This window comes from Eurypyga helias, unplaced genomic scaffold (genome assembly GCF_000690775.1).
Source record: "Eurypyga helias isolate BGI_N326 unplaced genomic scaffold, ASM69077v1 scaffold17215, whole genome shotgun sequence".
NCBI lineage: Eukaryota > Metazoa > Chordata > Aves > Eurypygiformes > Eurypygidae > Eurypyga > Eurypyga helias.
The window spans coordinates 54,772-82,301 of record NW_010253695.1 but is presented as its reverse complement, the minus strand read 5'-3'; the positions used below and the strand labels follow the sequence as shown (position 1 = coordinate 82,301).

Sequence of the window (27,530 nt, the reverse complement as noted above, 5' to 3'; positions counted from 1 at the left end):
AAACCAAGCTGCCCATGAGCACCTCGGGAGCCTCTGTCTGTGCATCCATGGCCACCTGCAGATGTGGCCATTGCGGTGCTCTGCGGAGGGGAGGCAAATCATGCTCCGGCAGCTCTCTCCAGGGCCTCTTCATCCACTGCTGCCTGGTCCCAAGAGCTCCCTCTCCCATAACCCATTAACCTCAAGCCCGCACAACCCATGGAACCTCAGAACGGGGCAGCACAGGCTTTGCAAGACAAAGCAAGGCAGCTCCGAGCTCCAGCGTGGCTTCCCAGAATAACAATTAAGACATCTCTTCGGAGAGTCTGCCATCTCAGAAGTTTCTGTGTTAATATGCTCCAGCTTCCTTCTCCCCCAGTTCTGCCCCAAACCTGCTGTGGAAAATTAATTACTGCTCTTAACTTACAGTGCCTGTCATGATACAGCTCTAGAGATGGGATAGAGCTGGTAAGCATCGAGTCCTTTCCTATGCACGTTTGATTTTGAGGGTGGAAAGGCTGGTGTGAATTTCAACGATAAACCCAACCTGGTTGCAGGATGTTTCAAGTCAGATGTTACCATCCAGAGATGGTGCTGTTATTACAATATTAGAGAAATACCTCTCCCCTGAACTGGGTGTTTGACAGCAGGGTGAGGAGTAGCCATCAGGCAACACCACATATCAGCGTCGAATCCATCCACTCTGATAAAGCTCAGTATATCAAGAATTTCTCAGTGCAGCCCTTTGGATAGGACATAACAGCCCAGCTACCTACCACAGGAAAAATACTGCCCCAAAGCAATTCCTGTAGCTAGCACGTGGAGCACAGAGGAAAGAAGGATGTTTTAATATAAGCCTTGATTACACAAAATGAGTGGTGAGGTCTCAGTCTGCTTCCTAGCAGATGTAAGTCACCCCAGGGCATTCCTACAACTGGCATTATTTACCACATGTTGCTCATTGCCTCAGTAGAGAAGCAAAGCACTGAGTATGATCCTGCAAGACCCAGATGTTAAAAATTCCCAAGTCAGGTTCTCAAGCACTGTGAATTTGTCCTCAAAGTCATAATTTAGTGATAGTATAAATTGTTCCTTAATCATGAAGATTCTTTCCCAGTGCCAAAGACCTCAACACACTTACCTGGGGGGAATTTAAGAACCTCAGCTTGTCTCTGAGAAAAAAAGGAAGTTTCTAAGTAACCCAAAAAATTGAGTTTAAAGGAAGCATAGCAGATCCCAAGAGCTCTGGTGAAGCGATGGAAAGGAGCTCCTGTGGCTGTGCACTGTAACCCCAGGGCTTCAACACTTCTTATGCTGTAGAAGGCTCATAATCCTTGTCCAGCCTGACTCAGAGATGAGACTTTGGGTCCCCCTGGTACCCCTAAAGCCTTCCCATCACAATGAGCAATCAGCATCTCTAAGCCTGGTGCAGAAGAGTGAAAAACTGTTAATTTGGGAGGCCAGGGTTGCGATGACAGTGATGGGCTGCCCTCAGCACCTCTTGGTGGCATTGGCGCTGGCACACATGGCACCGCACGGTGCGGCACAGTGCGATGCAGAGACGCCATCCTCACTGGAAACGCTGGAGGTGGGTGCCATGAGATGCACACACTGCTGAAAAGAAGTGAATTCCTTTGGCTAGTTCAACAAGATTTAAGTAATATGCTGGGCCCGTTTTTGGTGTGATCTTTGCAACAGAGGCTGTAAGGAAAGCAGAGCCGAGATGCCACATTCAGCTTCTGACAGAGCCAGAGAGAGCCTGGGCCTGAGCTCTCCACTTGGGTCTGGATGAACATGGCAGCAACTTCCCAGCCCACCTCTGTGTTGTATTTGGAAACAAAAAGCACAGACATTGAGACATTAAACACCTTATCAGACTGCATTCCCTTCCCTTCCCTGCCCTGCCCTGCCCTTCTCATTTAAATACCTTTTCTTCTGTTGTATTTTTCCTCCTCATCTTGCCCATACCCTGCTATAGGCAAGTCTTAAAGAAAACGATTGTCCTCATCTGTCATTCAGTAACCTAATTTTGGCTTTTTTTTTTACTCCCGCTGAAAGGAAAGCATCACTAATTTCACTGCAACTTCGGATTTCTTATTTTCCTCTAAGCTCCTTCAGAAGAAATCATAATCATTCAATCTTCAGCTTGTTTAGTGCCACCAATTTGCCTATCGACAGATGAAGTCCTGCTTTGAAACAATTGCCAGCAAGATGAGGGGAGCTACAAAAAGCAGTAAAACATTGCTGTCACCACTCGCTGTCAAAGAAGCCAAGTGCCTTACGTGCCTGAAAAACCTTATTGCCATCATGCACTGGATCAAGGCATGAAAAGGCAGGTCTGGCTGGAGGTGCCACGTCTGCCTGTTGTCCACCCAGCCCAATGAGCCATGGTCACAATCCCTCCACTAGTGCTGGTAAGAGAGATTATCTTCCCTCTGCTTGGGTGTGGTAGGGATTTAAACTGGTGGTCTGGTGTGTAGGCATGTGTCCCTATTGCTTTCCTTGCTGCAGCAGCAAATAGCTGGGTAAGGCAGTGGCCTCAGCTGGTTTTCCCAACCTCCCACAAAGATCTTACCCCTAAGGATTATTGAGGGCTGTGCTGAAAGGTGAAATTTCAGCGGTGCATGGAGATCTCCTGAAAATTGCTCTGGGTGACCTGCTGCTAATAGCCACTTGCAATACTCCTGCTCAGCTCTCCCACAGCATTCTCCTCCAAAGAGGGAAGAGCATCCGGGCACTGCCGGTGAATTGCCTGACACATCTGCACTGTGTGATTTGAAGCACTTTTATTTATTTACAGGCATTTCTGAGCAGCTTATATAACATTAATGGATTTATCTTTAGCTCTTCCCTTTAGCCTCAGCCACAACATGACAGTGTCACTGGAGGAGAATGGCAGAGACCTCTGAGTACTCTGAGTGTTTTTTTGGTGTGCCTTTTTTAAAAGGTAGAAATGTTTGAAACAACTTTTGAAAGCAATTAACCAGTTATTTCCATGCCAGATATAGTGCTTTTGGTTCTAGCCTTTTCTTCTGGAGAAATCATTTTAAGCTGATCCAAACTGAAATCCCCTTTCCTTCCAGACTGGCCTCCTGAGTAAAGAATAAATCATCTGCACAGCTTTAATGATGTTACTGGTATTTTACACATGGAAATATTAAGCTCCAGAGTGGTTGGCGAATTGCCCATCAACCCCTGGGAAATGCATAGTGGAGAAGAGACACAGGTCCTTGTGAATATCTTAAACACAAGATCACACACTCTCTCACATCAACTGCTAGCTGAAATGGAAAGAGAAACAAAGAAATGGAGCATAAATGAGACAGAAAGATGTGAAATCAGTAACGTCCCTTTGTGCAGAAAACAAACACTATAGATGAGCAAGAAGGCGGCTGCTACAGAGCAGAAAACAACATCAGTAGAGGATGAAAATGTTCTCCCGCTCTTAGGGACTGCCTGTGGAAAATAAGCAAAGTAATAAGTGTGAGTAAATCACCACCACACAAGGATTACATAAGGCAGCTGGGTAAGGGGACAGGTAAGGTCACCTTCAGGCTTTGTGGGAGTGAGAGGCTGAAATGGAGATGGCAGGATGGTGGCCAGTGTTCACTTCCATTGGCCTCTAACAGACCCTAAGAAGATTACCTCAACTATAGACTTTGATGGCTAGAAATATTTAGAACAGACTGTTTCAGTTGGAAGGGACCTACAAGGATCATTTATTCCAACTGCTTGACCAAGTATGGTGATCATGGTAGTGCCCTGAATTCAGCAAGACCACTCAGGGCTCCAGTGTCAAGCATGTGCACAGAATCAAAAATACGTATGTTTTGCAGGATCAGACCCTTTTTCAGACATACTTATTCTAAAAAGTATCAAGCTTGTTCCAGCAAAAGACCACATGAAAAACCTGCTGAAGTCCACCAGACTTATCTGTCTCTTTTTAAGAGTGTAGGGCAGGTTGAAGACATGTTCCTCTGTAATAGGGAAGTGAGCCTGGATGTCTCACTGTTGCATTGCAACATCTACTCAGGTGAAGATGCTTGTTTGCACACAGGGATGTGTTATCTCTGCTGGTTGGACCCCCATGATATGGAAAGGCACTGTACAGGCCAGTGGGGCTAGGCTTTACTTGTGGGGCAGCACTGTGAGCACTTGCACTACCCAAGAGCTGAGGACATCTCTGAGATGCAATATCTTTTGGAGTCTAGGATCAGTGAGGTGAATTGTCCTCAAACGAAGACTGTCTTTCTTGCCACTGACAATCAAGGAAGAGAGAAGACTAGCTTGGGATGGATGTGGAATTTTTATCTAGCTGAAGTTAGATGAAATGAATCCGGCTGATACCCTACAGTTCCTTTGACTTCTGAAAAAAACCCCATAATTGGGATGATTGTCTCCTGAAGATAAATCCAGAAAGTTTGGGTAAAGTAACATCAGGTATTATATTCACTACTATTTTACACTTATTCAGGAAAGAGAATTTTCTTTCCACTCCCCAAAAGCAAGCTTTGAGGGAGATTTCAGATACAGCAAAAAAGATCTGGCAACAAAACTGCAGAGTGAGAGCTTTTGATTTATTTCTACTAAACTTCTCATCAAGAAAAAGTAGGGAATGACATTTTTAACTATTTGACAACAGAGAATTTCAGGTGAGGCAAATAAGTAGGCCATGGATGCAGTCACCATTGCCCAGCAAGACAGAGTGACAAAGGGGTCTTGGTGGACAGGATGAACATGAGCCAGCAACATACACCTGTGGCAAAGACCAGCCTTGCCCAGGGCTGTGTTAGCAGGGCTGTAACCCACAAAGGCACTGACACAGAGTAGCGGCCCCAGTAAGGGGCACCAAGCTGGGCAGGAAGCTGGAGCACAGGGTGGAAGAGGAGTGGCTGAGGGATGCTCTTGCTCAGCCTGGAGAAGAGGAGGGAACTGCCATCTACAAAAACTAATGGGACTGTATAGAGAAAACAGAACCAGATTCTTCCCACAGATGCACACTGGAAGGACAAGAACCAAACATAAGCTGAAATAAGGGATATTTTAACTAGATACGAGGCAAAAAGTCCTTCTCATGGGAGTGGTGAGGCACTAGCACAGGCTGCCCAGAGAGACTCTGCCATCTGTGTCCTTGGAGATTTAAAAAACTTGATGGGACCCTGAGCAACCTGACTTATCTTTGCAGTTGACTGTCCTTTCAGAGGGTGGTGGACAGTGTGATGCCCAAAGGTCCTTTCTCACCTGAATTGTTATAACCCTGCTGTCCTGTATAAAAACAGGATTGGTGTTTTGGTGTGCAAGGAGGGATGCAGCAGTATAGGGATCTCAAGATCAATCATCGAACTTTTGCATCAACAACAACAAAGCCAAAGTCATATCTGAAATACAGATCTGAAAAGAATCAAGAATTCAGATGTACAGTCAGGTGGGACACACTCAGGAATCCATGGATCAGCACAGGAGTCTGATGCCAGTGAAAAAGTATGGAGCTATACCAGTTACACAAGTACCTGGTAACTTAAACTCATCAGAAATACAAATCCTTATGGTAGTCCAAAGCCCAGGGATATTACCAGCTAATGAAATCAGTCTGGATTGAAAAGGGGGGCACTGTGACAGATGAGGGATAGTGAAAGAGAGTAAAACATACCTCAAAATATGCTTTTGAATAAGGATCAATATTGCTTATTGGTGATTACAAACAATATGAAATAAGCTCTGAAGGGAAGAGGACAGACTCTCCAACATCTAAGACTTTGCACCATGGCACAAGGGTAAACATGTTCCTAAAGAGCGTTGAGTAGAGCAAATAAAATGGAGCAAATAATCCACTCGGACAAATATACCTTTTGTTCTCCTTATGGGATGGCTGCCAGCAGAACAAACTTTCCCCGGGTTTATTCAATTAACTGCTTCACGATTACTTTCCCCCTATGGCAGGATCCCTAATGCTTCAGACCCGCTTTTTGACATGCGAGCTGTGTTAATTAGCTATGCAAAGAGGTGAAGTACAGAGGCTACTTAGGTAACATCATTTCTTCCCTGCCTGGATCCTGGGTCTGATCCCAGGCTTGATGGAATTTGTTTCCATTTATCTTTAACCAGTGAAAGTCAGTGCTACACCGATTTTAGTGACTTAGGATGAGATCGCATCACTGGAGGTGAGGAAGTGCTGATTTACCCAGCCCTTTTAGGTCAGCTCATGGTTTGGAGTACAGAAGTCTGCAGGTGATCTGTATTTTGTTGGGGCAGCCTCAAATATGGTCATCCCACATGACTTTGTTGGTCCCCTAAAAGCTGTCATTGCCATTGTACAGGGGCAGCAGAGAGGGTGATAAAGTTTGGTCCTCATGCCACCCTCAACCCATTTCACAGGCTTTGGTGGGTTTGTTAAAAGAGTTGACATTAGAATGTCAGATGGAAGAGGCAGCTGAATTGCAAGCACACCTTTCCCCTTCCTGCCTTGGCTGTGAAAACATGACTCTCAGCAATGGCCATGCAGGAACCGGGATCATGAGTTTCCTAGGCTACCATGGCAAGGGTCACCAGAGGATACCTGACAGGATCCTCAGGCGTCAGTCCTTGAAAAATGTTTTGCTGGTCTTTAATGTTTGTTGGCTTTGGGGACATGTTCATGTTTCATTTTCTGTGTTTTGTTTTCTATCCTCTCATTCCTACAAAATAGTAGTGATGTGGTCAGGGGGTTGTCTGGCTCATTTACTCTGCTCTCTGCCATCGTTCTGGCAAACATTTTTGGGGAACCTCTTTACCCCTGTTAAGTCAAGCAGTATCCCATATAAATAGGTGCCTTGAGACATGTAGCTAGGTTTAGACCTCTCATTATCTGTTCTTTTGGGAGGGGGCGAATAGACGTGTTTTCCACTGCCACGTGCTGACCTTGGCAGAAGGCAAACTCAAGGAAGGCAGCGATGTCACAGGAGCACATTCCTTACAAATAGCAATTCATGGCTATGGCCCGGTCAAGATATAAAGTGTGGCAGGAAAACAGACACAAGTGTTTGCAGTAATTCACCATAGATTCACCTGGTTTCCCCCTGACAGCCAACCTGGAATCTTTCATCCAATTACAATTCCTGCCTGGAATTTCAAAGGTCTAAATCATATGGGAAATAATACAGCTTTAAGAATAAAATAAAACTTTCACTGGGTTTCTTCTGCCACAGAAAATATTTCAAAAATGGGATTCAAAAATGTTAAGGTCATGCAAGGTTGCACAAACATAACCACGGGTTTGTAAATAACTGATTAGAAAGACAGAATTTTCTTTCAGGCTGTTGGGAAAAGATGAAGGAGCTATCAGAAAACAGATCTGAAGCCAGCTTAATCTCCAGGAGCTTCACAAAGCAACTGGAGATAATTTAGTGTTGCAACTAAACACAAGCTTACTGCTGAGGTATCTCTTAATAATTTTTAAGCTTTTAATGATTTTTAATAATAAGCCAGTGATTAGAAAACAACATCCTGGTTCACAGATAAATCCAGGCTGCGTCTGGGTATTTTGCCTGTTTGCTGCTTTAACTAAAGCAACTTCAATTTGCCAGAGGCCAATCAACAGCCTACAGCAAGAGAACCCAGTCTGTAGAAGCAGATGTTGGGGAAGGGAAGACCTTTTCTTTGCTCACTCACAGGGAAAATTAATTGATGCCGAAAGCAGGCTTTCAGCATTATTTGTAATACTAACTTTTGCTTCTTGACTTTTACAACATAGAAGAAACTTTCAGAACAAGTAGCTTCTGAGTCATTTTGTATGGAAAAGGACCTTGATGCTCTCTCCAGGCAAGTCACGTGGTGGGTTGCAGCCAGCTCCACTCCTGGCTGACCCATAATTACGGCTCAGGCACTCCAGGAAGACCTGTTCCACCTCATGTTTGCAAAGAGCTGGATGTTGAAAGATGAGCAAGAACCTAGTCCAGCCCTCTGCAGTCAAGAGATTTTACAGCCTAAGTACGGTTTTATGGATTATTTATTTCCCTGGTGGGGAACAACCCTACCCTTTTGTGGGTATCACCAGACTTCCCCAAGAACCATCCAGTGAGCATCTGTTCCTGAATTCACAGGCAAAATCAGACTGAGCTCCCTGGAGAGCACTCAGCGATGACTGACCTGGTGCTCTGAGCCCAGGCCACAGCTAACGGTGACATAGAGTTTGCTATGCTAACCTCTGTACCCAAAACTGCTTTTCCCCTCCATGTATAAACAGCCTTTGAGCTTACCATCATGTTTCCCATCTCCTGCCCTGCTCACCCCAGGAGCTAAGGTGACAGAAAGGATGGAGCAGAGGAACAGCAGAGGCTGGATATGAGCCAGGCTGAGCCTAGCAGCTCAATAGCTGCATTAGGTGGGTGCTGTGCCTGAACTAATAAGCCCTGCAGGAGACAGGATCTGTTCACTGCAGCATCCTGCCAAGGCATTGGGGTTTATCTGCGTCCAGACCTGATGGACACGTCCACGTGCTGCAGTGGTCCAACACGCCACTGGAGCAGTGCCGGGGGAGCCAGCTAGCTGGGATGTTCAACAGGGTGCATATGCCTCTGATTTCTCTCTCTGTAAATGGAGTGTGGGACGATATTCTCCAGTATCAGTTAGATGGCTTGGAATGGAAGCCAAAATAGCCAAATTTCCTGCTGTAGGTTAAGCTGCTGTATGTGTGTGAGGGATCCATCTGCAAACACCGTCCTGGTGCCATAAATACCGTGAAGCCGCTGATCTTTTTGGTGTCAATGAGACTGCGAGGATATACTCTTCCAGTCTCACAGTCAGGCTGTAAATATCTAAGACCCAAAATGAGGATGCTGGAGCTTAATTGTAGCCACCTACATTTATTATTATTCTTTACCTTAATCCCTCAATTTCTACTGTAAGTAGAAAGTATAAAGCATTTTAGGAGCGTTAAGTAATACTTAGAGGGCTCGTTAATCCACAGTTAATATGCATCCACCACTGAGAGGGAATGAAGCAATAATGCCGCCACAGCATTACGCAGCACGCTGCCCCCGCCTGCCTTCAGGAGGGAAGCGGAGGATGCCCGCTCCACCTGGGACTGCAGGAAGAGGCGGAGGTGGACAGAAAATGATGGTCTGAAGTAGACACCAGGCCCCTGACCACCCTTGTCATGGTGCACTGGGGTTTGGGGGCAGATTTGTGTCAACATCTTGACTTTTTCCCTAACAAAGACAGCCGAGTAGTCACCTTTTCCTTTCAGCTTCCAACCAAAGTAAAATTCAGCCACCTAGGTCAAGATTGAAAGGGCAGATTTGGAGGAGTGTGCAACAACCTCTGTGCTGTTCCCTGGCAAAGGCAAACCCCTTGGAAGGTCAATAATAAATCATCTAGGCTTTACCATACTAATGACCCAATAAAAAAATAAAAGTGTAGGAGTATTCACCAGCCATAGCTTCACTGATAAACAAAAATGCTCTTCACTTTGGGTTTCCCTGATGGTTCCCAGTGCATAACAGGAATTAGACTGTGCCTTGTTCTGTCCTGAGCATGATGAGTTCCCAAGCAGAAGCAGAAATCACAGCATCTGCAGTACAGCCAGCCAGTCTCAGGGGTGTAATTCCAGAGGGGGTTTAATTCTCATGGAAAATGTCCTAATATCACACAGCAACTAAAAAGACCCAAACAATAATTGTCAACTCAGTGATCTTCAGGAGGTTCCTAACTGGTAGAAAATTCAAGGCAGCACTATGCGCTGCCTTAGGACAGGTTAAAATGAGAATGGAGGGGCATGTCAGGCAATAGTAGATGTTTACGTACGATGTGGTCAAAGGCAAAGTTCTCCTCTGTCCCACCAGTGAACTTAATCTTCCACAAACCTGTCACCACAGGAAATGAGTATTGAGGCTGTCACAGCCCCAGACAATTCTTTTCATGTATTATCTTCACTTCCAGCATGTGAGATAAGGCTGAGGTCACTCATGTGCTGGCCAGGCTATGTGACCGGCTGAATTGCATCTTGGACGCAATACAGTGTCATGGCCAAACCGCCAAAAAGGCACAGATCCCATCAACCCAGGGCAGCTGCTTTGGTTGTAAAGCAAAGAGAGCAGCAAGAGTAGGAAGCCTGCCTTTTTTGTGAGCTTGCCTTTCAATCCCAGTCCCAAACCTGAAAAAGGAAAGAAATTCATGTGCTCAGGGGGATGAACAAGCGTGGCAGGGGTGCAGGGCTTCCCGAGGTCCCAAGGCTGCAGCTGAGCCCTGCGTCTCACCCCGGGGTGCTACCCTGGTGGGAAGCGACTGCAGTGTGTGAGCAACATCGGCAGGACCCCATTCGTGGCCAGGAAACAAGGGAGGTGTGTGGACAGGTTGTCCTCAAAATATAACAGCTTGCAGCAGATCGGCCCCCTCCTTCCTACTCTGTGCTGCCCTTGTGGCTAATGTGGATGTATCCTCTGCGCCTCCTCTAATCCAGAAGCTATACCTGGGGAAGCAGTAAATGCCATACCATGATGTGATGCTCCTGATTTTCCAGAATTTTTATCGAGGCATAACCCATTGATGTTATTTAATTACCATAAAGCAGCTGCCTTATGGCATCCAAAATACATCTATTTGCCTTAATTTTACAGTATGGCAATTAACAACCAACGACTTATTTAAAACATATTTACAGAGGGAAATGTCAGAGATTCATCACTTTTTCATGCCCAATAAATGCACCCGCAATAACCAATTTGGTATCTAATTAGCTTGCTTATGAGCTCACCTCTGAGAAAAATTATTTCAGAGAATGTGTTAGCTGTGATGCTTAAGCAGGTTCTCAGAGGGAAGATGCCTCAGCTGCAGGTCAGCCACAATTTTTTGCTTTATTATGTCAGGGTGTTTTGCTGTTCATACAAGCTTAATGTATGGCCTTCACATATTTTTTAAGTTAAACTGTTAACCACACAGAAAATCAATAGGCAATAGAACAATGTTAATTAAGCAAACCATAAATCAACCCTTCTGTAGACAGAGCAGGTACCTAAGACTTTCATAAAACTCCTGATCTTGTCATGATCAAAGGAGAGGAGACTGTTACCACAAACAACACATTTCTGTGCGTCAGATCTGGGTTAAGCAATATATGCATGCTAAATAATATTAATTGGGAAGGGAATTTGTGTCTGTCAGGACCCAGTAACGGTACGGTCCTTCAAGGGTTCCTTCTGCTGAGAATCACATGAGTTAAATGGCTCCTCTGTTTCTGCACCATGCTCAGGGATATAGTCCTCCTGGGAAGTGCAGCACTGGTCCCTCTAACAAGAGTCCTGCCACCATCCCCTGGGACTGCCGAGCTGCTTCTTAGCCGCCAAGCCCAGGAACCACAGGGCTTCGCCTCTGTGTTTTCTTTGGCCTAAATGCAGCGCGAAGGTGTCCATCACCAGGGCAAGCACCCGGAGGGAGCCTGCGAAGCTGGCGGCAGGAGCAGGGGAAAGGAGGCATCCTGTTTGGAAACTTTGCTGACATAACACAGGGTGAGGGGACAGTGAAATTTTCTTGCCTCCCAGACATAAATTCACAGCCTTTAAAGCTCAAAGAGGCTCTTAGGTTAACCTAACCAGGCCAGCTGCACAAATCCAAAGCCGAGATGTTTTTTCAGGAGCTTAAGTCCATCACTTCAGTTCCCTGATACAGAAAGACCTCCAGGCTAGACACAGTGACTTTCAATGATAGAGTTCACTTGTTCGTGGGCAAAATATGATATTCTTAGAAATGGTACAGTCAGCAGAAAAAAATGCTACGTTTCATTACCTTTGGAAGGGCTTTGGGGAAGCTGGGAAGGGGTTGTTCAGTGTTTTCTTTTTCATGAATGTTAACGAAATAGCAGCAACTTAAGATCCCACACAAGAGCCTGGAAATTAAGTATCGTCTCCCTCCTGCTCAGAACTTTGATATCCTCCCAGAAACACTGTGTCTGTTGTAAAAAACAGAGTAACTTTGCTCAGGGTTGGAGGGGAGACAGTGAAATAACCCCAGAAAAATCAATTACAGCTGATTGACAACAGAGTTCTGCATCAATTCAGGGAGATTTCCCTTCCTCATGATAGTTTTGCAATAGCCTTACATTCCCTCGACACTCACCTCATCAGCCTGGTGCCTCCACAGCAGCTTTCCCCCGTGCTCCTCTCTCGCCCAGCTTTTGCAGGTGCAGTAACAGCTCATCTCGACTGCTGGATCAGCACTTCTTGCCCTCTGAGGCTTCATGAAAGTCACCCCAGCTTGCAAAACCACTGACTGGTGCTTCAGCACTCTAAAAGCCGGCGGTGCCTGCACACACCACTTACCCCTGGCAGCAGACCCCCACCTCTCTCCACTGCTTTCTCACAGTAGCTGCAGCATCCTCCACCTGCCTCATTTTGCCAGATTGCTTCTTTACTTTCCCCCTCAGTCACATCCGACCCATCCAGCTGGTTTCCCCATCCAGGAGAGGGCAGAGAGCACTATACCCATAGAGCATCTGCTCCTATGGCTCTTCAAGCAGCCCTGGTTATCCCACATCAGGGTTATCAGGCTTTCTGCTAGTAACAGTGCGGTCCCTCAAGGGTTCCTCCTGCTGTAGCTCCCTGGCGAAGCTGGGAATCGCACGAGTTAAATGGCAGCCTTGGGGGTACCAGATTGGTAGTGTTACAATTCCTTAATGCCCCACTTCCATTCTAATTAAATATTGAAAGTCCTGTTTCAAGGGGACTGGATCTTCTTGTATACCTGTCTTTTTTTTTCCCCCTGCAGTGGAAAGTCCATGGCTCATTGGTCTGGAAAATATCATGCTTGTCTTTGGCAAATAGCCAGGCTTTCATAAAATCTTCCTCAAGTAGAAACTCCCTCTGCGCTTATAAATACTGTTACCTGTGTGGTAGAACTGGGAAAACCAAGGCCTTTCTGAGGTTAAAGCAAGGTCTGCGATGCAGAAAGGAGAAAGTCCTAGTCTCCTCTATTTTTATTAAGGAGGCCTTCGTTCTCAATAATTCTGTTGAACGAGGGATGAAACCTCTTCTGAAGTCAGGGAAAATCTCTGGGGCTCAGCACTTAAAGGTTCACACCTCCTATCAGCAGAAGGAAGGATGGTGGGTTTTTGTTTTTTTTTTTTGAAGTTGATCAAAATACATTTGATTTTGAAGTCACAGAAAGCCATTAATTATGCTGTTTTCAGAGACGATCATACAACAAACAGAAATAGAGTGCTAAAAAAAAAAAGAAGAGAGAAGCAAATGTAAGGTGATAGCATTTATAGTCCAGAAAAGGTGCCCGTTGAAGGACAGACACTACTCCCTATCTCACCTCAAAGTACACGAACCAGGAGCTTTGTGAGGACATTTCAGCTCCTGATAGGGCTGTTGTGCCAGCCCCAACAGTCTAGAAAATAAATTAGGAAAATTACTTTCAAGTCTGTGCTGCATTGTTTCAAGATCACATTAAATTTGTTATCCACATCATAGAAAACATGAAGATGCTGTTGAATCTCCTGGGACAAAAGTGCGAATTTCATGCAAGATGCCTTCTGTTTGGCCCTGAGGGCAGTGCCTGGGCATCACTCGTGGGATGCTGCCTTCCAGCTATGCCTTTGCTGGTGACAGTCATGGAGGGGAGACCTACAGCAAATGCCTTCTGCTGATTATTTAAGAGGAAGAGGGAAGTTGTTATTGAAGTAAATCTGTGGTAAAATTTACTTAGGACTAAATTGCAGCTAAGTGTTATGTCCCCGTTTCACAATGGGGAGTGCATTGTGCTCATTTCCTTGAGATGTTATCCACCTTCGAACCAGCACTGGAGAATGGAGAGGAGAAGTGGGAGGTGCCAAAGAGGGGGACGGGGTTTTGGTCCCTTCCCTTTGGACAGGTACGGTCATCTCCCTGTGTGTCAGGCGATGACCCTGGGGCAGGAGAGGTGCACAACACACTTGTGGCAGCAGCTCTCAAGCTCAGCCTGCCTCTTTGGCCATTGTGCAAACCCAGCTCCCTGGAGAACAATGGGGTAATTGTCCCACCAGCAGTCAAATTTGCATTTTTCTGATCACTTTTCACAGCAAAACTGATGATGGTGCAGAGCTTGTACTTTTCTCCTGTCTTTTTCTTCCCCTTAATATGCCAAAGTGGTCCACTATTAATGGACATGCATTAAACTGCTTGGCACAGCACGTTCAGCACTGAGAGCAGGAAATGATCATTTCAGGGCCACTGCTAAGAAAACCTGTTGAAGTGTCTTGGGGCTGAGTGAAAATCTAGTACTTGGGGATTAATTGTCTGGAATTTAATGAGGCCAAAAGCCAGGTAGCAATTAAATGTCTGTAGATGGAGAGGGTAGTTTTATAATAGACTTCAGTGGTGAGGCTGGCTTAAAAAGTTTCTGCTCTCTCATCTCAGCCTGTAACCAATATTATCATTTTTGGGGCTGTGCTGTGAACCAGATTCCTGAAGTGATCTGCAATGCAAACTCTTTTGGGGGATTATATCTGAGCTGTGACATTTCAAAATTTGGCTCAGGTTTCTGCCAAATCGGAGCAACGAAAGCGGCATATATGTATGCATGTAGGCATGGATGCATTTATACACACCAATATAAATGTGTTGCAGGAGTGATGTCTTCACAGAGAAAGTACAGAATAAAAGTCCATGACTGGTGGGTTATGTCTATAGTGCTAAATGAAAGAGGGGTTGGAAGCAATCTCTTGTCTGAAGCTAAATGCCAAACTTCTTCAACTGGTTAGGGCTAGCTCTTGCTATAACAACTTCACCTTGGAGAGATGTAGCTGGGTTGGTACAGAGCCAGGGAGTGAGCTGATAATTCAGGCATGTAGATGGCCAACAGTCCAGTGCTTGGGTTCACTACTTGATCTTCTTTTGCTGCACATAGCCATATATCCTTTGCACTGAACATACCCAGCTCCTGATGCTGGCTTTGTGTTTTGGGCCAACCTGTCTGATGGAATCAAACCATTTAACTGCAACATCTTCAGAATATTTTGGTTTGATTTTTGACCTTCTTAGTTCTATTTATATATGCAAATATATAAATAAAAGGATTTTTATTTTTCCAAAGTAAACTATGCTTTGAATAAGTCAATAGAAAGTCCTGATTCTTCATGGTTTATGTTAAGAAATATGTGATTATTTCCTATTTAGTACTTTTAAGATGAGCATGTCACACGGTGAAACTCCTGAACAGCGTATCATCTGCCACGTAGGTGTCTATTTTGCATTAGCCAAAATCCAATCCTATTTCGTATTTCATCCAGTCCAGTTTTTCTGAAGAGTTCATGTTTCTCTCTGAAGACAATAACCATATCACTTCAGTTATTGCTGTCATAGCAAGGAGATCAGACACGCTCCCTGGCTTCTCCATACAATATATCAACTCTGGTTATGCAAAATATTACAATAAATTGTTACATCAAACAGGACACAGACAGCAGGATTAGAACACTATGACATGACACATGTAATATGAAATTACAGGCACACTACCTGACTAGGTAGATGTGTATATATTAATTTGCATATGGAGCCTAGGAAAGGATGCGAGGAGTTCAAGATAATTTTATTTTTAAAATCAAGAATCAGAATATAACCACTCTGGGCTTGAGCAAAACCCTTTCCTGCCTGTTACAAAAAGACTGACAGTTCTCATACAGCCATGGATGAGCTCTCCATTACACATTTTGTTTTTTAAAGCTATAATGAGATCAGGCATAGCTCAGCTTTCCTTAACTCTCCACAAGCTTGTATCAATGCAGACGTTCATGAAGAAAGGATAATGGTTTAAAAGCTCTAATTTTGTTACCCTTCCTGCCATCTAAGCTATCCCAATGTGATTAGGAAAGTCCTTTCTTTCTTAGCCAGGGTCAATTTGTCTCAGAGAAGGTAGTGAAAGGAGACATTGAGGGTGCCAGGACCGGCTCCATGCTCAGAAATGTTATGGTGGTGGCTAGGAGACTTGTTAATACCGTGTCCTTCACCACACCCAAAGGCAGGAGTGAGCAACCCACTTCAGTCGTTCCTTCTTTATTTGCATTTATCTGGAAGCAATGGGTTGCCATATTTCCACAAGTGCACTTTATGAAAAAGGAGACTCCCAAACCTCGTCGCTGCGGTTGCACCAGATCAGTCTGGGTTCATCGCATCTGATTTATCACACAGCCTCATCTCGGTGTGGTGAAGGACCACAAGAGCTCCTAAGAGCTCCATTGTAGAGACAAGGATGTCATGTGCAACAGTGTCAATCACTTTGCACAAGTCCAGATAGATGACATCGGTTGCTCTTCCCTTATCCACAGTTTCTGTAACCCTGTCATAGAAAGCCATCATATCTGTCAGGCACAATCTGCCCTTGGTGAAGCCATGTTGGCTGTCACCAATCACCTTCTCATTTTCCATGTGCCTCAGCATGGTTTCCAGGAGGATCTGCTCTGTCATCTTGCTGGGCACAGATGAGACTCTAGTTCCCCGGGTCTCCCTAGTTCCCTTTTTCCAAGATGAGGTTTATGTTTCCCCTTTTCCCATTAGTGGGAACTTCACTGGACTTCCATAATTTCCCAACCATGGCAGATAGTGACTTGCCAGCTTCATCTGCCAGTTCTCTCAGGACTCATGGATGCATGTCTTCAGGTCCCACGGACTTGGGCTCCTTCAAGTTCCTTAGATGGTCTGGAACCTGATCTTCCTCTACAGTGAGCAGTTCTTAAGTCTCCTGCTGCTCCTCTTGGCCTCATGTCAACATGCTGCCCCAACCTCTCATTTTCTTATGCACTTACTTTGCTGTCATCCTGATGCAAACCACAAAATTAGCCTGGCAATTCCAGCTGCTGGTGCTCCACACTGCTTGCTGTCCATGTGGTTCCTCCACTGCAGAGAGCTGGTGTATGGTGTTAGATCAGCTCTTCAAACCGTGTGGGCGAATGTTTCCTACTATCTTTTCCCTAGAGGTGTTTCTAGTGCAGGTCTGGGGGCTGTCACTTGGGCTGATTGCACACCCTACGTTTTTCCTGCCTCGTGGTGGTGAATGACACAGACTGGTTCATTTGTTGTTTGTACCTTCCACCTTATCTCACCATGGTATTGCAAGGTCTTTCCCCACTACTGGATTAAGTGCAAAGATGGCTCAGCACTGTGGACTATCTTTTCCATAAATGGTACAAACACAGGGCTTTTTTTCCAAGTGTGTCATTCTCCGTATTTCAAAATTTTTCACTTCCTGCTTTTTCAGTCTTAGCTTTGGATCATGTTTCAGCTTTGTGTGCCAGAGTCCTTTTTCATTAAGTGTGGGTGCCCCCACAGCTGGTGTTGTTCAAACAGGGTTTCCAGGATTACAATCGTAATATTGCCGAGACCTTATACAAAGTGGGAAGGTTTTTTCCATGTCTGATGCAACCAGATGTTATAAACTCCCAGTGAAATGGTTACTTTCAGTCTGTGGCTCCTTTCCTGTTCTGTGGCACTGGGGCCGTGAAAGTGCCATACCCATTTCCTTTATGTTTCAGCAAATGCTGCCAGGGGACTACAGAATTTGGTTTATTTCATGCAAACATCCATTTTCTGGTTTCCTTTCTTTTTGATCTTCATTAAACATTTCTCTGTTTGCCCTTTGTGGTGGGTTAACCTTGGCCAGCAACTAAGCAGGACACCAGCAGGATGGGGGAGAGAATCAGAGGAGCAATAGTAAAGACAGTTTAATAAGTGAAAGAAAGAAAAGGGAAAAAAAAACCCAAGTGATGTAAATGCAGTCACTTGCCACCTCCCGCTAGCAGACTGATGTCCAGCTGGTCTCCAAGCAAAGACTACTTTGGAAAGACTACCCAGTGGTTTTATTGCTGAGCATGACATTATATGGTATGGAATATCCCTTTGATCATTTGAGGTCAACTGTCCCTGCTGTGTCCCCTCCAAACCTCGTGCCAACCCCTAGCCAACTCGCTGTGGGGGGCAGAGTGAGAAACAGAGACAACCTTGATGCTGAGCACGCACTGCTTAGCAATAACTGACATCCATATGTTACCAACACTGTTCTTGTCACAAACCCTTTACGGGCTGCTGTGAAGATAGCTAACTCCACCCCAACCAGATCCAGTGCTCCTCGTTTTGATTTCACTCCACACACGTGGAATCCTCCCTTCATGCACAGTGCTCCCTTCTGCTGTCAAATACAAAAGATACCTGAGTAAATGGGAGGTCTAGGGAAAAAAGCATGCCTAGACAAGATGGAAAAGCAGATCAGGAGGCAAGCCCGGAGGACTATGCTGTTTACTCTGACTGTTGGGAGAGCCTATATTGACTAGATCATATGCAGATACCTGTGGACCTGTGATGTTAGCTAAGATGAATCACACTTCTTTGAGTTGTTTTTGAAACCTTTCTATGATCTCAAAACTTTGAAACACAGAGCATAAAACTTTAACTAGATTCCTCTTTTTAAGATTATAGAACTCTAGCCCAGCAGACTGTCACCTTCCACTACCTAAAGGATACACATCTTCAAAGGTATTTTGTTCTGTGACTCTTACTAAAATCTATTTTTTTATCCTTAAAAAGAGTCAACACCATGACATAGTACATCCACCATTTTCCATTTGGGTACAAGCAGAAATACAACTGTGGCTAAGTGGTTTTTTACCCCTATGTCTTTGTGGTAACCCCCGACACCAACAAATCACAATGAAAGTGTTTTGTTTTCATTATCTGGAGGGAGGAGGAAGATTAAAAGAGAGAACAAGAACAAAGAAACCGGATCTTCTTCTATCGGTCATGCTGGTTTCTGTGCTGGAGAGAGGAAGGTGTAACCCTCTTTTTCTAGGTCACTTTGTTCAGGCACCTTTTGCTATGCACAAAGGGATTCTGTAAGCAGGATATATACTACTTTGAAGTTTAGCACAGTTATTTATTGGTTGACACAAACAAAACATATCTGGGATTTAATGTGCTACCAGGCTAAGCATCAGGGTACCTCGTGTACCCAGTAAAACACCTGAAGAGTCTTTGCTGTCCAGGCAGTCAGCTATCAGATGGAGAAGGGTTGGTTTCCACTGCACTTGTGGGAGGTCCTCAGTGCTGCTGAGTTTCTGGTTTCCAGATCTCTCTGTGTTGCCATCCAAGACTTTCTATCTTCCCATGCTGGTGTTTTCCTTCATGAATCCTTGAGTTGTTACCTATCCCCATCTCTGCAATACTACCTCTGTTTGCCTTTTCACCTTTCTCATCTCATGCTCTACAGACTTTCTCCCAGCGGGCAGAGCCAAGGCTACGTAGCTGGGCTGTACCAGAGCCAGGCGCTTGTTCCCTGACAAAAGCCCACTACATTTCTAGGAATAGAGGTTGTAAGTGTGTCAGGACATCAGTGATTTATGGATGCATAGATATGCAAGTGATTTTTTTGCCAGGCGCTAAGATCAGCAGTGCTGGTGAGGATGTATATTATGACTGACAGGTCCTGGCACCATGCCAGGCTTTCATGCCATCAATAGTGTGTGCCTCACATGTAGGGTACACCTGAGCAAGCATTTCAGACTGAATCCCTAGTCTGACTGAGCTTAAATTTATTCTCCCCACCATCTTCTGCAGCCACCACCACCTCAGCTCCCACTAGCAGAGCAGAGACCTCGACTACCTGGTCCCTTTTGAATGCATTTTTCTAATATCTTCAAGGTGTCCCCTTTTTCTGAGCTAGCTGTATGAAACCTATTTGGTGCAAGCTCAAGTGTGGCATCACAGAGCAGAACTAACTCTTCTGCAGTCAATAGACTGAGATACCCAAGTTTTCAATGTTCCCCCAGTATATAGGGGATGGTTAAGTTCCCACAATGGATGGTGCCTTAGCCAGTGTAGGGGTTAATTGTGGGACGTCCTTTACCTGTCCATGAACATGACCTGTTGAGGATTCAGGGCAAGATTCAGCTCATAAAATACAATTAGATGCTGTTTTGTCTCTAACTCCAAAAGTCTCACCTGATCACTTGGACACTTTAGGAGCACTGAAAATGTGCTAATGCACCTAGTGTGCTTCCAAAGTGCTGACATCTTAGGACAGCATCTTGCTCAGCTCAGCCTCTCCCACTTGTCCCTCTCTGGGCACTGCATCAGGTGGTCCCATCCTCCCCAAGGGACTAGATCCTTATTTAATTTTGAGTGTACCCAACACAGCGTGACAGCACAGAGGGCAGGAGAAGACAGAACTCTAGGGCAGTAGCTTTCACCCACTGCCTTCAGAGCAACCTAAAAGCGAGAAGCCTCTCCCATAGAGGCAGAGCTTCATCTCCTACTTCCCACAGCAGTGCCCTAATGGTGGAAGGGGCCATTGGAGGGATCACCCTCCACTCTTTCTGTTGAAGCAAGGTCACTGCGCAGTCAAAACCACAAGCAACTTGGGCTAGAAGAAATATGACTCCATACCTACGTCTCTTGTGGAAACGGTGAACTGCAGCCTGGTTTCTTTTAACTACTGTCTCCTCAAAAACACCATCCACAGAAAGTAGGACTGTAACCTAAATTTATCCTGCCTCATGTCAGCATGCAAACTGTGAAAGCCTCTGCTGTCCCCGTGTCTCCTTGCTCCTAGTAGCACAGCTCCGTAGCGGAGGTGCAATGGCTGCTGTGGAGATCTGCTGGCTTTGTTCAGCTAAGAGTTTGGGTTTATAGTTTGGTTTTTGGTTTTTTGGTTTTTTTTATTACCCTTTCCGTACGTTCCTTTTTCAAGGTACCTGTTACGCTCAGTGCCGGAGAAATAACAACAGCAGAAATAATGAGGGTGGCACAACACTAAAGCAGCCAAGTGAGAAATGCACCACTCCGTCACAAATGAGACCCGTTCCGGCCACTCAGCATCTGCTCTTCTCCCTGGAGCTGTGGCTCCCCTACCAGAAACATCTACAAAACCTTGAGGTGCTTGCACCAAAACATGGTGTCACCTGCACACAGCTGAGCATGTTCAACTGAATGTGACCCTTCGCCAGGTGTCTGTAGTGGTGCTGATGGGATTTGGGTGTATAATGAGAAGCCAAATTTACTTGCGATACCCTTGCTCCAGAGTGCCAGTATCAAGAAACAAATGACATAAAAGGAAAGTAATGCACTCCTATGCTCATATTATACACTTAAGATTAATTCCCTGTAACTGAAACTGATTGTTCACATAAATCTCACCCTGCTTTTAAGCTAGGACATAACCTCAGCTTAATTGATATTTGTGCTTGAAGACAAAGAAATCAATTTGGCATGTCTAAAGAGCCTTTAGGTTTTTCACAGAGAAAGACTTTCTCTGGTAAACAAGCTTGTCTTTTTATAAGCTCAGGTTTGCAAACACGCAAGATATGCCTTTAATAGTTACACACATAGACATAGCTCTCCTTGGTGGGCTTGCAAGCAAAAACGCCTTCTGGATGCATCTTTACTGTGGTCTCCTTGGCTTTCAAATGCCTGGGCACACAAAAACTTGCACAGATAATGAATAGAATAGAATAGAATAGAATAGAATAGAATAGAATAGAATAGAATAGAATAGAATAGAATAGAATAGAATAGAATAGAATAGAATAGAATAGAATAGAATAGAATAGAATAGAATAGAATAGAATAGAATAGAATAGAATAGAATAGAATAGAATAGAATAGAATAGAATAGAATAGAATAGAATATTTCAGTTGGAAATCTGAAATATTCAGATAATCTAGTCCAACTGACCAATTAAGGGCTGACCAAAAGTTAAAGCATGTTATTAAGGACATTGCCCAAAAGTCTCTTAAACACTGACAGCCCTGGGGCATCGATCACCTCCCTGGGAAGCCTGTTACCGTTTTTCTCTTTCCATTGCTTTCTCACTATTCCAGGAAAAGGTGCCCATTTATAATTATTTATCAGTGTGTACATGATCAAGCCCTCTGGAGGCACCGACTAAAAGGTGGGTATGCCACTTCCATTCCTGTTTTACTGTTCTTTAACCACTGCCCAGTAACATCCACAGATTCAGGGTGGGGAAATTAGGTGGGGAAGCTCACTTCATGATCTAACCTGCTGTGTGGGCATATCAGTATAAAAAAAAAAATGATGTGTGAGAAAGCTGAGTGGAGTTTGGATGGGGTTAACCGTGTACCCTCACAAGCACACCCTCCCTTAAAGCTCTGACCCAAGCAGGAGGGACAGCGAGGAGTCTGTGCTAGATTTTGAAATGAGCTTGTACAGTAGGTTCACTGCATGCTTATCATGCCTTGTAACACATGCTGGTTCTGTGTCCTACAATTTATGTCCTAAGTATTTCTAATATAGCAACCACATGGATTTCAAGGGCAGTTTGCAGAGTGGTGTGACTCTTCAGCTGACAGGGAAGGTGAAGCCTGAATGCCCTCTTCTAGCCTTAGAAGAGCTGTGGTACAGCTGAGGAGTTGAAATCGGTCCAAAATTGCTGTTGACACAATGTGTACTTGAAGGAAGCAATGTTTTTTACATAGTGCCTTATGAAAACAAACACATACCTGACATGTAACTGCATCTTGACATAAGATACCAAAAGAAAAAGCCTCTCATGGGAAAGTGCTTATTATTCTCCCTTCCAAATGACCGAGTGCTTAGGAAAGGTGCCAAAAGATGTCCCTGAAGGCTGACAGTCTCTGTGCAACCATTAACCTTCGAGGGCTTGGGAAGCAGCACATGAACTCCCCTGATATGGATTTCTCCCTCATGCCTGCACAAGCTGAGCCACTTCTGGGTGTAGGAAATTTGGGTACGGCTGTATCCACCAAGCCGCAGCAGGCCAAGGCCACAGCATCAACTTGGAATTATCCATGCTGTGTGATGACCAGCCCTCTCCCTGGATTTGCCCCGTGTCAGCAATCGCTCTCCTCGATGGGCTTGGAGAGGCCAGGGACTGCTCCCACCAGGCACAAGTCAAAGTCCACCCTGTGTGAGAGGCAAGTTGAGTCACGTGGACACAAGCTGTGGCACTTGCCATCAGGGCCAGGGAATGGCTCCTGACCTGTTTTACTGACCTGTATAAAGGCTGATAAATCAGAGATGAGGTCTAGGTCTGAGGTCTGGACCTTGACCACCTGAACCACTTGTTCCTTGGCATGGGTTCAGGCTGCCCTGACTCCCTTCAATAGAGAGTTGTCTCTAAGCCATCTTTTGTCCCCTGAGCTTAGGACCAGAAATCTGTCCCTAGACCTCCTTTATTTGGCAGTTTAGGCCTTGCACATAAGACCCGTGTATCATTGTCCTTTAAAGGCTGCAAGCCATAGTGAAAACGAGGATGCTTGCTTTGTCACATGGAGTCTCTCACACAACGGACTATATAGACTTTATCAGCTAGAGGGTCAGTGTCAAGGTCCGCCTTCACACAGCAAAGAGGGGATACGGATGTACTCCAGCTGGCTAGCAGAGATCCTGACAGCAATCTAGGGTTAGACTGGGATATTGACGGTCTTGTCTCATGTCTCAGGGAAGAGCAGAGATGTTATTAGGAGAGCCTAAATTCATAAAAGCACTAATCTGAAGATGGACACGAGAACAACAAGAGGGCCATGTTTGAGGCAATGTGGGGAAAAGTCAGTGCAGGGCTATGCAAATGGATCAGGAAGAGACAGAATCAAAGGACTGAGGGTGACCTGGGAGCTTGGGAGCCACGGCAGGAGCAGGGTGAGATTCATCTCGAGTGTGGGAGCTGAAAACCAGATGTCTGCGTCTGAGTTCAAGTTATTCACCCTCAACTCCCCTTACAGGCAGTAGAGAGAAATACCCAAGTGATACCAGAATCAGGACTATGCCAGACTGAACCAGGAAGGAAGTTCAGCTGTAATTCTGCCACTCTACAGTTTCAGATGGTTGAACTTAATCCTCATGTTATTTCATAAACAGGCTTCCCTAATCTTTCAGCCTGCATTCCTTTAGCTACAGTGACTTGTGTAAGGCCAATAACAAGAAACTCTGGCAACAGGGCATTTGCAAGTCAGTTTAGGTTGATACTGGTGTCACTGATGCTCATTTTCACATCTGACTCTTAAGAAAGTTACAGTTTCAGATGGTTGAACTTAATCCTCATGTTATTTCATAAACAGGCTTCCCTAATCTTTCAGCCTGCATTCCTTTAGCTACAGTGACTTGTGTAAGGCCAATAACAAGAAACTCTGGCAACAGGGCATTTGCAAGTCAGTTTAGGTTGATACTGGTGTCACTGATGCTCATTTTCACATCTGACTGTTAAGAAAGCGTTGTAGTTTAGCTTGCTCCATATCTTAATGTAAACTTGCTGCTTTAAACTCTTTTTCAGCTCAGTTTCTCATCCTGAAACATTCACTTTCATCCTCATCCAGTGCCACCTTGACATCCATCACCTGGAGTTGTGACTATGTCTCCCCTTTCCTGTTTTCTTACTGTCCCTTTTACTTCACTCCTCCCATTGCATGGCTTGAAAAATAGTATCCAGCCATCACTGTCACCAGTGTTTGGCATCTTTCCGAGTACAGAAGGAAATAAAATATTGAGCGATAGTAAGTGAAAATGGAACATGGAGCAGCATGGCAGAGCAGCAAGAACCACAATGCTGAGGTTCTTGAATCAAAAGGGTTTTTTTCCTTGAACCATTCTCATATCACAAGACCATCCCCGTAACTACTGTGTAACCACGTGCAGTGCCAGGCCCACAGCTATTTAACACAACACCAGGTCTTCCCCATAACCTATTAATTTGGATGATCTCTGAGCAGTTTAAGCTGCAGCTGATTCAGATCCTGTACCTCTCTGCTGCTGGATTGCCATTCTCATAAACAGCAAGACTGAAAGGAAGAAATCAGCATGGGCCTGCTCCTCCATTTACTTAATGCATCCTCAATAGCACTGCCCCTGTAATATATCTGTTACCAATCAATACTTGATATAATTTTAGCAAATAGTGTTGGAGCAAGCCCAAAAGCTAAAGCAGATCTTTGTGTAAAACGGGCTGCAGGAATAAATGAGGAGAAAGCTCATGTGGGAAGCAAAGTGGAGAAGTGACTTGCAGGTCTGACTCTGCAATCCTGACCTCGCAAACTCAGGTCCACCAGAAAGACAAAGCAGTCCTGGGGAAAGACCGTTTGTGATGAATGAGGTTGGACTGCAGTGATGGAAAGGGGGTGGGAGTATTCCCCCCTGTAACTGCATCAGCACTTTCTGTGGCAACAAGCTCTCCGCTGCCTGCCCTGAAGTTAGCTGCACTCACCACCCAAGCAGGGATGGGGTTAATGGTCTACATTCTAAGGTGGTGAGGGTTGGGTCTGTTCTGGTTTGCAGTGATGGAGGAGCTGTGCTCCCACAGCCCCGTGTTGTGCCAGAGTGCACTGGTGTAAGTGGGTGTGGATGGAGCAAAACAGTGAAGTCCTTCATTAATCATTTAGCTTCTGGACTATGGTGTGAATCCAAAGCTGGTCTTGCCACACAGCTTCACACCACAGCCTTGCACAGTCTGTGCTTCCCTGAGGCCATAAAAATAAGGCAGTCAGCTCTTCTGTTTTTCTGTAAAAGAAAGTTAAAACTCTGATTTCCTTCCATACAATGCTAAGCTGAAACCCCAGTATAGAGAGGAAAGATATAACTCAACTCCACAAAGTAAGGGCAGGATACTACTCTGAGGACTTTCTGTGTCTGTGGATGCACTAAACAGACCTCTATGAACTAAGGGCAATGGGACATTTTCCCATCTTATGTTAGGTGAGAAAAAGGAACAACTAGTCAACTAATGACTAGCTAGTAGTTGTTTAGGTGGCAGTGAATTCTTCCTATTTTCTTTCCTTCAATACATAAGACAACACCAGGGCACTGTAAATGAAAATTCCTGATATGTCAACACAGTTTGCAGGCAGCAGCAACACTGCTAGATCAGGGATGGTTGGCAGCTCCAAGGGTCCAGGTTGCAGCTAGAGCACAGTCCCGGACTGGGACAGGTGGTGTGATGCTGAGCTACACATGCATGGTGTGCAGCTCTCATGATCTAGGGCCAGGAGTGTCTGAGCAGAAGCCAAATATGTATGCCTTGATCCTGAGACTCTGCAGGACTGCTAGGGTCTAATTTTGCCTTCACACAGCTCACAGTCAGGTTATCCATGACATTTTTTAATATTACCCTTAAAACTGGAAAGCTCTTCGTTTGCCAGCACTGAGGATGTTTTTGAAGGAGAGCAGCTTTGTTACCTGGCAGCAGGGACCAGTCTCCAATTGTCATCAGGCTAAGCACACAGGAGACTGCCACAGAGGCTGCTGTTGGGACCAAACTGTCCTGTCTACTGACCCTCTCCTGGTTTAAAACCTCTTTGGTGGGAAAAAAAACTGCTGACAGTGATGGAGGGAAAAGGTCCAAACAAGCACATGGCTAACTACTCCTTTGACTGTATGAAGTCCGATGTGCAGCAGCTGGATCATACTTCCAGGCAGCAATGGGAGGAAGGCAGTGCAAGCTGAAAGTGCTGCTGGGCTCCATAATTCAGGACCACGGCTCAAGGCCTTCTCCTCGCTGAGCTTCTCCCACATGTAATTCTAGAAAGAGCCTCTGGTAAAGGCAGTATTCATCTCATTATCAACTCAATTTTTGTGGCAGCCCTGCTAGGGCTCTTAATTTCTTGTGTTAAAACAACAAATGAAATGACCCAACTGCAATCTCTAATAGGTATCATGGGTCAGTAATCATTCATTTGTTATAGTGCCTCTCACTCGAAGGATGGAGATGAAAATTTGTCCTCCTAATGGCAAGAGCTGTAAATTAGTTTTATTTCACTGTTAAATCTAGAGGCCTGAAAATTAGGCTGACCAGCCCTTAGCTGTGAAGAAAATGTATCAGCTCAAGGGATTTTCTGCATTAGGCAAATAGGCAGCTCATAATCACCCATTAAACAGTCACAGCGGCTGTCTCCGGACACCCTTTGCTAGTCCGAGTCATGGCTCTCCTGCTGCACTGAACGTAGAGAAAATTTTCACATCTGAAGTCCAATTCTGGGCCTGTGACCCCAGCTCCACTTCTACCCAAGAAATAGAAGTGAACATCTCGTGTAGGTGCTGCACAGTGATTTCATCTTTCCCTGAAGATGGGGATGATCAAGATACGGATGATGAATCGCTCTGTGGAGGTACGTCTTATCTCCATTATTAAGAAAGCTTCAGGTAAGTAGCTCAGATTTGAACATGTCTATCTTTAAGACATGTACATTTAGGGGAGACAAATTCTCTCCAAAATTTATCCATTTTTTTGTCACAGGCATTTCTTCTGTTAAGTAATGCTATCCTTCTTCTTGAAGGCTTTGCAAGTCCAATGGGTCTAAAAGATGTTGTTCTGAGTTAGCATGGACCCTCTGTGGATTTGAAAATTGTATGGTGAGTCATCACTTCATGGTCATAGGGTGGAAAGGAGGTAGATGAAGGGTTTTAAAGACAAATGGAAGCTATGTTGATAGGAAATGAAGGTGTGTAACAGCCTTCACTGAGCAAGTAGCTGCCTGTGAAGTCTCAGAAACAGTTGAGAGTCTCCTTCTGGGAGTGTGTGTCTTGTAGTAACTACACATGAGATTCATGCCTTTGGCCTGACAGGCTGCACAAAACACCACACAGCC

The 27,530-nt window shown here is 45.0% G+C and overlaps 1 protein-coding gene across 1 annotated transcript in view; it reads left to right on the top strand.

The window, feature by feature from the left end:
- SIAH3 (siah E3 ubiquitin protein ligase family member 3) overlaps window positions 1–27,530 on the top strand; it is a 47,053-nt gene that overhangs the window by 5,171 nt on the left and 14,352 nt on the right. The gene's annotated exons all lie outside the window — the stretch shown is intronic.